The sequence below is a fragment of the Arvicola amphibius genome, chromosome X (assembly GCF_903992535.2).
Source record: "Arvicola amphibius chromosome X, mArvAmp1.2, whole genome shotgun sequence".
Taxonomy (NCBI): domain Eukaryota; kingdom Metazoa; phylum Chordata; class Mammalia; order Rodentia; family Cricetidae; genus Arvicola; species Arvicola amphibius.
This window is the reverse complement of record NC_052065.1, coordinates 107,802,079-107,812,212: the sequence shown is the minus strand read 5'-3', so window position 1 is coordinate 107,812,212 and position 10,134 is coordinate 107,802,079. Positions and strand designations below refer to the sequence as shown.

Sequence of the window (10,134 nt, the reverse complement as noted above, 5' to 3'; positions counted from 1 at the left end):
ATCATAGTAGCAGAAATGAAACTAGGATAGTATATTTGCATGTATGTGGGAACATGTATGTGGATTTCAGGGGTTGTCATTGTGTGTTTTTCATTCATGTGTGCAGAGTTCACAGGTTGGCTTTGTGTGTCTTCCTTAATCACTTTCTATTTTATTTATTAAGTGTAGTGGGAAACGGCGGGGCTGTGTCCCGCCACCCGGCTAGCTTTACACCCGAAATAATTACACGGAAACTGTATTCATTTAAACACTGCCTGGCCCATAGTTTCAGCCTCTTATTGGTTAATTCTCACATCTTCCTTTAACCCATATTTAGTAATCTGGGTAGCACCACGAGGTGTGGCTCACCAGGAGAGATCTTAACCTGCGTCCATCTCGGAGAGGAGCAGCATGGAGACTCCTATGGCGACTGCCTGAAGCGTCTCTCCAACCCTACTTCCTTGTTCCCACAATTCTGTTCTGTCTACTCCACCTACCTAATTTTCTGTTCTTAAAGGGCCAAGGCAGTTTTCTTTATTAGTAATGAAAGTAACACATAGACACTCCTCCATCATTTCCCCTTTTTCTGTTTAAACAAAAAAGAAAGGCTTTAACATAGTAAAATTACATGTTTCCGTGTAATTATTTCGGGTGTAAAGCTAGCCAGCGGCGGGTGGCGGGACGCAGCCCCGCCGCTTCTCACTACAATTAAGGCAGGATATTTCACTGAATTTGATGCTTCAATATAAGATTATGTGAACTAGGAACTTGTTCCAGAGAGCTTTCATCACTGTCTCACAATCACCATCATTACAAGTGTCTCACTATGCTAGACTTGCCTTTATATGGGCTCTGAGGATACCAGTATTGGTCCTCATGCTTGGGAGGCAAAGACTTTCTGCACTGAGCCATCTTCCCATCAAAATCATTTTTTTGATTTTTTTCCTTCTGATTGTTGTTTTTGACAGCCATAGATAATTTGTTACTGAGATATAACTGTCCAGTGATTATCTGTTGAAAGTATTTCCTTTCTTGGAGATGTCCCTTTAGTTTCTTTCCTCCTTTTTTAACTTTTGTGATTATAGATTTTCAACTGATCAGCATAGGAGTTTTGACCTGCTGCATTTCTAGCCTGGAATGGTTCACCCCCCCTTAGGCAACCTAGTGGTTCTCTGCTCATAGGAGGTCACCTTATTGATGCAAAACTTAGTGTCAAAATGCATTACAGCCCAGAACTCTTGGACTCAAGAGATTCTCCTGTCTCAGTCTCCCAAGTAGCCGGGACTATAAGTGAGCACCAGTGCACCCTGCAAGATTTTTAACTTTTAGCTATATCTTCTTCTTCTTCTTCTTCTTCTTCTTCTTCTTCTTCTTCTTCTTCTTCTTCTTCTTCTTCTTCTTCTTCTTTTCTTCTTCTTCTTCTTCTTCTTCTTCTTCTTCTTCTTCTTCTTCTTCTCCTTCTTCTTTTTTCTCTTCTTCTTTTTGTTTTTTTTTGAGACAGTGTTTCTCTGTAGCATTGGAGCCTGTCCTGAAACTAGCTCTTGTAGATCATGCTGATGTCAAACACAGAGATCCACCTACCTTGCCTCCAAAGTGATGGGATTAAATGTGTGTACAACAACACCTGGCACATATTTTTTTTTAATTAATGTTCAAGATCTGCTGTGCGAATGCCTTCAGCCAATAACCTTTAAGATAACAGCCCATTTTTGACATGGTCTCATGTACTATAAATGCAGATGAAAAGGATGGACAAGTGATGTGGGATTCCCCTCTTTATGCTGTGAATACCATTGTTTAATAAAGAACCTACTTTGAGCCTATAACAGAGCAGGGCAAAGCAGAGCTAAGTGGAAAATCTAAACTGGATACTGGGAGAAAGGAGGCAGAGTCATGAGAAGCCATGGAGCTGCTGGACACAGATGTAAGCTGCCAGCCAGAACCTTGCCAGTAGGCAACAAACCTCATGGTAAAATATAAAATAATGGAGATGGGTTAATTCTAGATTTAAGAGCTAGCTAGCAATATGCTTAAGCTATTGGTCAAACAGTATTGAAATGATATACTTTCTGAGTGATTATTTTAGTTCTGGGAGGTTGGGAAAAACAAGCAGACTCCTACAACAAACGGGCACTCTAACATGTGCTAGCTAAATTCACTTAAAACCTGAGAGAGCTTGAAAAGGAATTCTAGACACAAAATAACAGAGTTATACACCACTTAATGCCATGGCTCCTTTAAGAGAGGTTTTCCTGAATCAGCAGTAGCAGAAAAAAGCCACATGGTTTTGAATAGGCAGCTTCCTGTGCCATGCTGCCAGCATAAACTCTTTTGGGAGATCTGGCTAAGAAGTATTTAAATGTGGTTTGTGGGGGCTAGAGAGATGGCTCCGTGGTTAAGAGCACTGGTTGTTCTTCCAGAGGTCCTGAGTTCAATTCCCAGCAACCACATGGTAACTCAACCATTTGTAATGAGATCTGGTACCCTCTTCTGGCCTGAGGGCATACATGCAGGATGAACACTGTATATATAATAAATAAATCTTTAAAAAATACATAAATGTGGTTTGTGAACAGAGTGTTACAACTTGTGTAATGGCAACACAGACCTGCTGCTCCCAACCATAGATCTGAGGCTGAGAGAATGGCTCTCAGAGGCAATGAACAGACCTCTCATATGTTGGACTAGGTGGAGCCAAAATGCAAAGCAGTCTTAGTCATACTATTATTGCTTGGCTTTTTAAAATGTGATTCTGGTCAGAAAAGGATTACAAATATGCAATAAAGAGAAATGCAGAAGATAAAGACCTCTAAATGGGTCACAGTGTTGGAAAAATGTATGTAGGCTTGGGAGAGAGAAGAAAAAGAGTATAGAGAGTTAGAAAAAGAAATAAACCATTTAAAAAATAAAACAAAGTCTTTAAAGAGACAGGTTATAGACAGTCATAGATTAAAGAAGTAAAGATAATAAAATAAATATTAAAAAGTAAAAGAGTAAAAAAAGCCATGTAAAGATGGAAAATACACAGAAATTCTGGATTATTGTGTTTTCTTTGAATTTTTTGACTGTGAAGGAGCTAAGTAACCAACATATATGTTTTAAAGGTCTCTTGACTTTAGAATTTGGGTCTATGGATTTGTTGCTTTGGAAAAGAAGTTCTTGTTTCCACAGAGGTTGAGAACCTGTGGAATCCTTCCAGACTAATGTGGTTTAATGGATTAAGAGCCCCTGAAAGGTCACAATGAACACCCCTAAAATTACTTTGTCCAACAAAGCAGGAAGCAGTTTGGTGAGAATTATACCCATATTCACAAATATTGTTTATAAATATTTCTTTACATTTAAAGGGGGATATGCTATAGAGATTTGCATTGGTATGTATCTTTGTTTATTGATACACATTTCTGGTCAATTTAGTTATATATGTATTGTTCTGCTCTTGATTATGATAATGTGTTTGTACAGCTCATTTAAAAATGTATAATTACAAAATACAGGTTAATAGATAATCATCTATAATAGTCAAGCTTGTAGTCATGTTAGTTAGGTTTTATAGATATATAGAGATATATTTTAGTTATATAGGTATTCTTCAAATGTTTCAGAGACCTTCAGAATATGGCATTTAAAATATTTTATAAGCTTAAGACTTTTTATAACAATGAGACACATCTGCTCCTGGCACCATTAATCTACTTCAAGAGGGTGATGGGCATTAAAAAAGCTTCTAATGGAGTTTGTTAGCCATTTGGACAATAAACTGTTCTTGCCTGGACTGTTTGATGCAATTGACATGAAGGACCCACAGAGAAATGACTGTTGAACTTGTCTAAAGGTGAGACAATCCTTCAGAGTTCCTGCTTCATGAAAGAGACTGCCAGACATTCTGCAGGATACAGAAGAACATGACTGACAAACTGCCAATATAGGCAAAACTGTCTTTGAAATTTCATGCTTTGTGGAAAATCCTGCTGGATACTATGGGACTATAGGCTGAAGGTGGATGCCCCAATGATACAGAAGAACTTTGGGTGACTCTCCAGGCAGCAAGATGTCTCTGTCATTTCTAGAGTTTTGGAAGTTGTTTACAATGTACTTCCTGTTTACTTAGGTAATATTATATCCTTCTTGAGTCTTTGATGGAGTTGAAGAATAGATGGTTATAGTTTCCTTAGTTATGATAAAAGATAAAATAGATATAAATAGTATAACTATATTTCCTACTTGATACCTGTTTTGTTATATTTAATTTTACTATGTTAAAGTTAAAAACCTTCCTTTTTATTCTAACCAGAACATTGTCAGTAGGCCACGAGCCTCATGGTAAAATACAAAATAATGGAGATGGGTTAATTCTAGGTGTAAGAGCTAGCTAGCAGCATGATTAAGCTATTGGCCAAACAGTATTACAAATAATATAGTTTCTGAGTGATTATTTCGGTTCTGGGTGGCCAGGCGAACAAAAGCCTCCTACAACAGATGAGCCTTTTGGCGGCTAGATTTGGTTCCAGTTCCCAGCAAATGCAGAGGACTGTGGATTGCTACTATTTCCATGAGTTTATCTTATAATAAATAAACCTTTGTTATATTCCATTACAGTCTATTTTGGAAGTCATTTGCGTGTCAATAAAGATCAGAAAATCTGATTGGAAAGCAAATAACGCCTTTCTTTAGTTAGTAGCGGATGAATAAACTTCTAAGTTTTGTCTAAATGTGAGCACTACCCTTCAAACATAGCAAAAATTCTAAACTAGTCTTCTTTTAGCACTCTTTCAAACTATTTTCACACCAGCTAAGCAAGCCTGTCCTGCTATTCTCAGAAACCTTTATTATACAACTAATGAAGATTTTCATACTCTCTTAGAGTGTGTGTGTGCTATGTGTGTGATAAGTAACCTCTATGCCTAGAAAAAATGTGATAAGGGTTTATCATGAGTCTATAGAGTGATGAAACAAATAAGCATTATTACAATTTATTCCATAAATTTTTATGAGGAAGAAGATCTGAAAGATCCTCTGAACACAGTAACTACTTAACAAGTAGCAATTGTTATGGGAGTGAGTAGTAGTATTTAGAACTTTCTTTTTTTTTTCTCAAAATCATTGATTTACTATAATACAAATAAGGAAAACTTAACGTTGAAATATAAAGATTACAATATTGACCGAAGAATTTTTTGTCTTTACTACACAAAATATGACCCAGCAGTAAAAACAAACCATCTTCCTTTTTCCAGTAAAACAAATGATATGGTTTTGATAATAAAATAATTTCGACAAAGACCTCTTTTCCTTTTGCAAAAATATGTTCTTTCCTTTCCTACAAGGACAAACACATGTTTCAGTAAGTTCCCAAACTTTAGCAATGAACAGAGAAGCAAAACCATCAACTGGGGATTAGAACTAGCATGGCTTGCTTCCAGTTCTTCTGATGTGTTCCTAACTTGTGCCCTCAAAATGGCTATGGCTTACTCACTCGGCATGTCTAAGAAAAACTTGAAACTAAACTGACCCACAGATGGTTTCTATTGGGCCCACACAATGTTTTAAAAATATTGTTGTATCGGTTGCCAGTATTTTAAAATCAGAAGCTATCATACAAAATACTGTTTCTAGTTGCTTTGAAATTTTAAATCTAACATCAACTGCACTCATATTCTTGCTTAACAGAATAGTAGCTGCCACCTTTAGATGGAATGTGAGCTTACCATTCCTCATCATTTACCTCCTATATCAAATGACATTTATAACTTTATTGATGATTTTTCTAATAATTGTGAAAAAATATTTTTATATTAGCTTAAACCATCTGAAGCTGGAGACTTTGTCAAGAGAGATGTTTGTTAAGTCACATTTTTGGAAACTGAAATTTCACAATAGGTTCCCCTATCTGCTCAGCCTATGGATAGCATCACAATGATAAAAGCGTTCATGGATGATATCACATATTGAGGCAGGAAGCCAGAGAGAGATTAAAGCATAAGTCTCAATCTTCAGGAACTAGTCAGAGTCTCATAAAAGATAAATTAATCCTTTTCAAGATGACACAGCTAATGACCTAACCAACTCTTACTAGTCCCTAGATCTTAATAGTGTCACCATCTCAACACTGCAGCACTGGGTTTTCCAGGACTATATTTTTCTGGTAAAATGGACAATTACAACTAACCATGACACTCATTGGCAGGCTCTTCCCAGCCCTTACAGTCATTATGAAGAAAGTGTTTTGTACATACAAAAGATTCAATGGAAAACTGCAAAATAAGGATATTAGACATGGCAAAACTGTACTGAAAAAAAAAAAAAACAAAATGAGGAATTTGTCACCATGACACCTGCTTTAGAAGTAGTCTTAAAAACAGTGCTTTAAGTTTAATCAAAAGATACTCAATAACAATAGAAAAGTATATTGAAGAATAAAAGTCACCAAGAAAACTAAAAAAAAAAAAACCACAAAACCTTATACAATATGGCAAAGCTCTAATGGTATCACACAAGTCACTTCAAAACCTAGTGTATAAGTCAAAATACTAAAAATAAACATATCTATAAAATTATTATTACATATTTTAAATGTTATTAAAATAATTAAAATATATTATACAGTATAATACATGATTAATAGTACTACATTGTATTATTGAAATTTGTTGACAAATTATGTCTTATGTTAGTCTGATCATAAGATAATAAAAGGAGAAGAAAATCTTGAAGGTGATACCTGTGTTTATAAAGTTGCTTTTGATGATACAATTTCTAATTACAATTTATGTATATAAATTATTCAGTACATCAAAATATTTCAATAAAATGCACTAAGAATAAGATTAAGTGACTAATGAGTCACATGAGGCTCTTCTAATATGGATACTCAACACCATCTTATGGCCTCCTGACATGGGCATAGGCACACACACCTGCAAACACAGGTGCCCATATACTTACTGGTATAATTATAACAATTTGCCCTTCCATGTTCCAGTAAATAACCACCCATCAGTGCCCACAGAAGCAGTCCTAAGTAAATGCAGTGGGTCAGGTACATAGAAAAGATCACAAAAGTAGGAGGAAAACTTGTAGGAAATAAAAAGTATCTCAGTGGGAAAGGGAGTGGAAAAGAGAATGGTGGATGAAAACAACTCAAATTCTTTATATGCATGTATGAAACTGGAAGAGACAAAAGTGAATACTTAGATTTCTAAAGTTTAAAAATATTAACCTATCCCTTTGTTGTCAGCTCTAATCATCAGATTTTTAAAAATTCTCTATTGAATCAAACTACATCTCTCTCTCTCTTTCTCTCTCTCTCTCATCTATTTCAAATCTTTGGAGCAACAAAACACAAACTTAATTTTCAAAATCATGATAAATTACTCCCATTTTTATATGATTTTTAACTAAACATTGCAACAACCCAACTACAAATATCAGACAAAAAACACTGCAATAAACTGATTAGGAATTTACAGACCAGAGCAACACAGTGGAGGCAGGAGTGATCTGCAAGCGAAACCTTCACCGTGAGTCTCCTCAATAAACCCAAGAGTGAGATGACTCCAGAGGAGCTGCAGAAGCAGGCAGAGGAGGAATTCAACACAGGTCCCCCTCGGTGCTAACACAGTCAGTCAAGAACAACACACACGTGCTAATTAACTGTTAGCAATCAACAACAAGAAGCTCCTGGGACTGGTGAAGGCCTTTGACAGGCACTGCAGCATGGTGCTGGAGAATGTGAAGGAGATGTGGACTGAGGTCCCAAGAGCGGCCACAGGGCAAGAAGAAATCCAAGCCTGTCAACAAGGACGGCTACATCTCCAAGATGTTCCTGCGCAAGGACTCAGTCATAGTGGTGCTACGGAACCGGAACTGTTCATTGCCAGCAAGTAGAGTAGTGGCCTCTTCCCTCTATAAGAGTCTGCTCCCTGCCGAGCCCTGCCCAATGGGATGGAAATAAAACCCTATGATTTTGTTAAAAAAAATCACACTTTAGGAGAGAATACTCTTCTCCAATCTTGACTTTCTCTGTGATGAATCTGCAAAGTATAAAAGGCTATCTTTTCTCAATGAGCTTCTTAAAGAAATGAATGAGTGCTACTCAAGTGCAAATCAAACAATCAGGCAATCAAAGGAAGGAAAAACCCAGTAGTTTGAAATACAAAACTATTCTGTGGTTTCTGATTCTTCAATGGCTTATGAGTGGTGATGATTATTCCTTCATGGACAAATCTGAGGAATGAGCAATACTGCTAAGATTCAAAAACGGAAAGTTGCTCATAGCAATCATTATTTCATCACAATTAACCAAAAACTAATGGGTTTGGGTTTTAAAATATTACCTCTCTATTTTTCTATCATAATTTCCAACTTAGTTATAAAATATCACTATGGAAGACTACCTGTAAGTTGTAGTTTCAATCTGTTGGAAATGCTTAGCCACATCAGTATTATAAGAAACTTAAACTTCTCATAAAGTATCCTGTTAACTGCTGCTAACAGGATTTTCCAAAAGACCTCTCTGGGAGCTGCCACTGCATAAATATCACATTGCTTAAACCTTCCAGATAGCAAAATAAAATAACAAATCTATTTATTTCCATTTCATTAAATCTTCCTAAAATCTGCATTAGGAATGCATTTTCTCTTTCTCTTGCACAATGTGCAACAAGGTAAAGATATTAAAGGGAGAAGATTAAGATGTGTTTATGAATTTCCCCACTGAGTGATTTTAAATAAATCAATCTTTAGAATCTATTTTCATTTAATTCTAGAACAGGTTATTATTGGCAAAAGGAGATAAATGACAATCACAGCCACACCTCCAGCCTACATTCAGTGATTAAATTTTCAAAATTTGTCAATGAGTATTATAAATAATTTCTATTCCTATCTACGCAACAGTTGGTGCAAACATTAATGTCTGATTTCTCTAGAAAGATATATTAAGAATGACTCATTAGTGAGAAATAACCAAAGAAATCAGAATTCAATGAGAAAGATAGCTTATTGTCAAACATGAAATTTAAAATATTTTGTCATTTATGAGAAAATTTCAACATTGGTAAAATCTCTTCAGTTCTGATATTATTTGTAGAGAGAAGTTTTTGTCTTGCCTAGTTCCACAACTGTTCTGTCCCAAAGAAACACACAGAGGCTTATATTAATTATAAACTGTTTGACTTATTAGCTCATATTTATTGTTAACTATCTCTTACAACTTAAATTAACCCATAATTCTTGTCTATGATTGGCCATGTGACTTTGTACCTTTTCTAAGTGAGGCATTCTCATCGTGCTTCCTCTGTGTCTGGCTGGTGACTGACTCTCTCTGCCTATCCTCTTCCCAGAATTCTCTTAGTTTGGTTACCCCACCTATACTTCCCACCTGGTTACTGAACAATCAGCATTTTATTAAACCAATATGAGTGACAAATCTTTACAGTGTACAAATAAATTTTTCTACAACATTTTTCAGCTAAAAGCTTTATTTGTAGACTTAGGAAACTAAGCTTATTAAATGAATATATTCTGACTTTCTAGCCTTTCCCAAAATTATCTCAGATGTATTTGTGTATATATATATATATGTATGTATATGTGTATATATGTATATATATACATATATATATATATATACATATATAAAATTTACATTGTTTCAGGAAAAGCTACATGTTATTTGTGACCAAATGGTTACCAGCCAGAAAACTATAAGTTTCTGGATTTAGTTGGCGTGAGTGATATTGAGCAGATCAATCAGTTTCTCTAGAATTCTGTTTCTTCAATTCACCATCTGAAATGTAAGTGTAGTTTTTAAGGGCCCTTCCAAGGTCAATAGTCATCAAAACTTTTCCCCTGTGTATTGATTATGTGATAGTCACTATTTAATGTCTATTCCATCGAGATTAGAAAATCAGCTTTGATTGCATGACTTGTCTTGCATGTAAAGTGCTTTCCATTACTGTAATAAGTAGCCAAGATAAATCAACTGATGAAATAAAAATGATTTTCACTTCTAGTTTTTATACTATAATCCATCACTGATTGTCCCAATAAGTATATTATCACAAGCAGCACATAGAAAAAAACTGTGTACCCCATGGCCAGAAAGTAAAAAGATAGAAAGTCATCAGTATCATACACTTGCTTGGGAGTATC

General features: G+C 35.6%; 1 pseudogene; it reads left to right on the top strand.

Moving 5' to 3' along the window:
• The first annotated feature begins 5,224 nt into the window (after positions 1-5,224).
• On the top strand, positions 5,225-7,933 carry LOC119804416 (annotated as a pseudogene).
• The last annotated feature ends 2,201 nt before the right edge of the window (positions 7,934-10,134 follow it).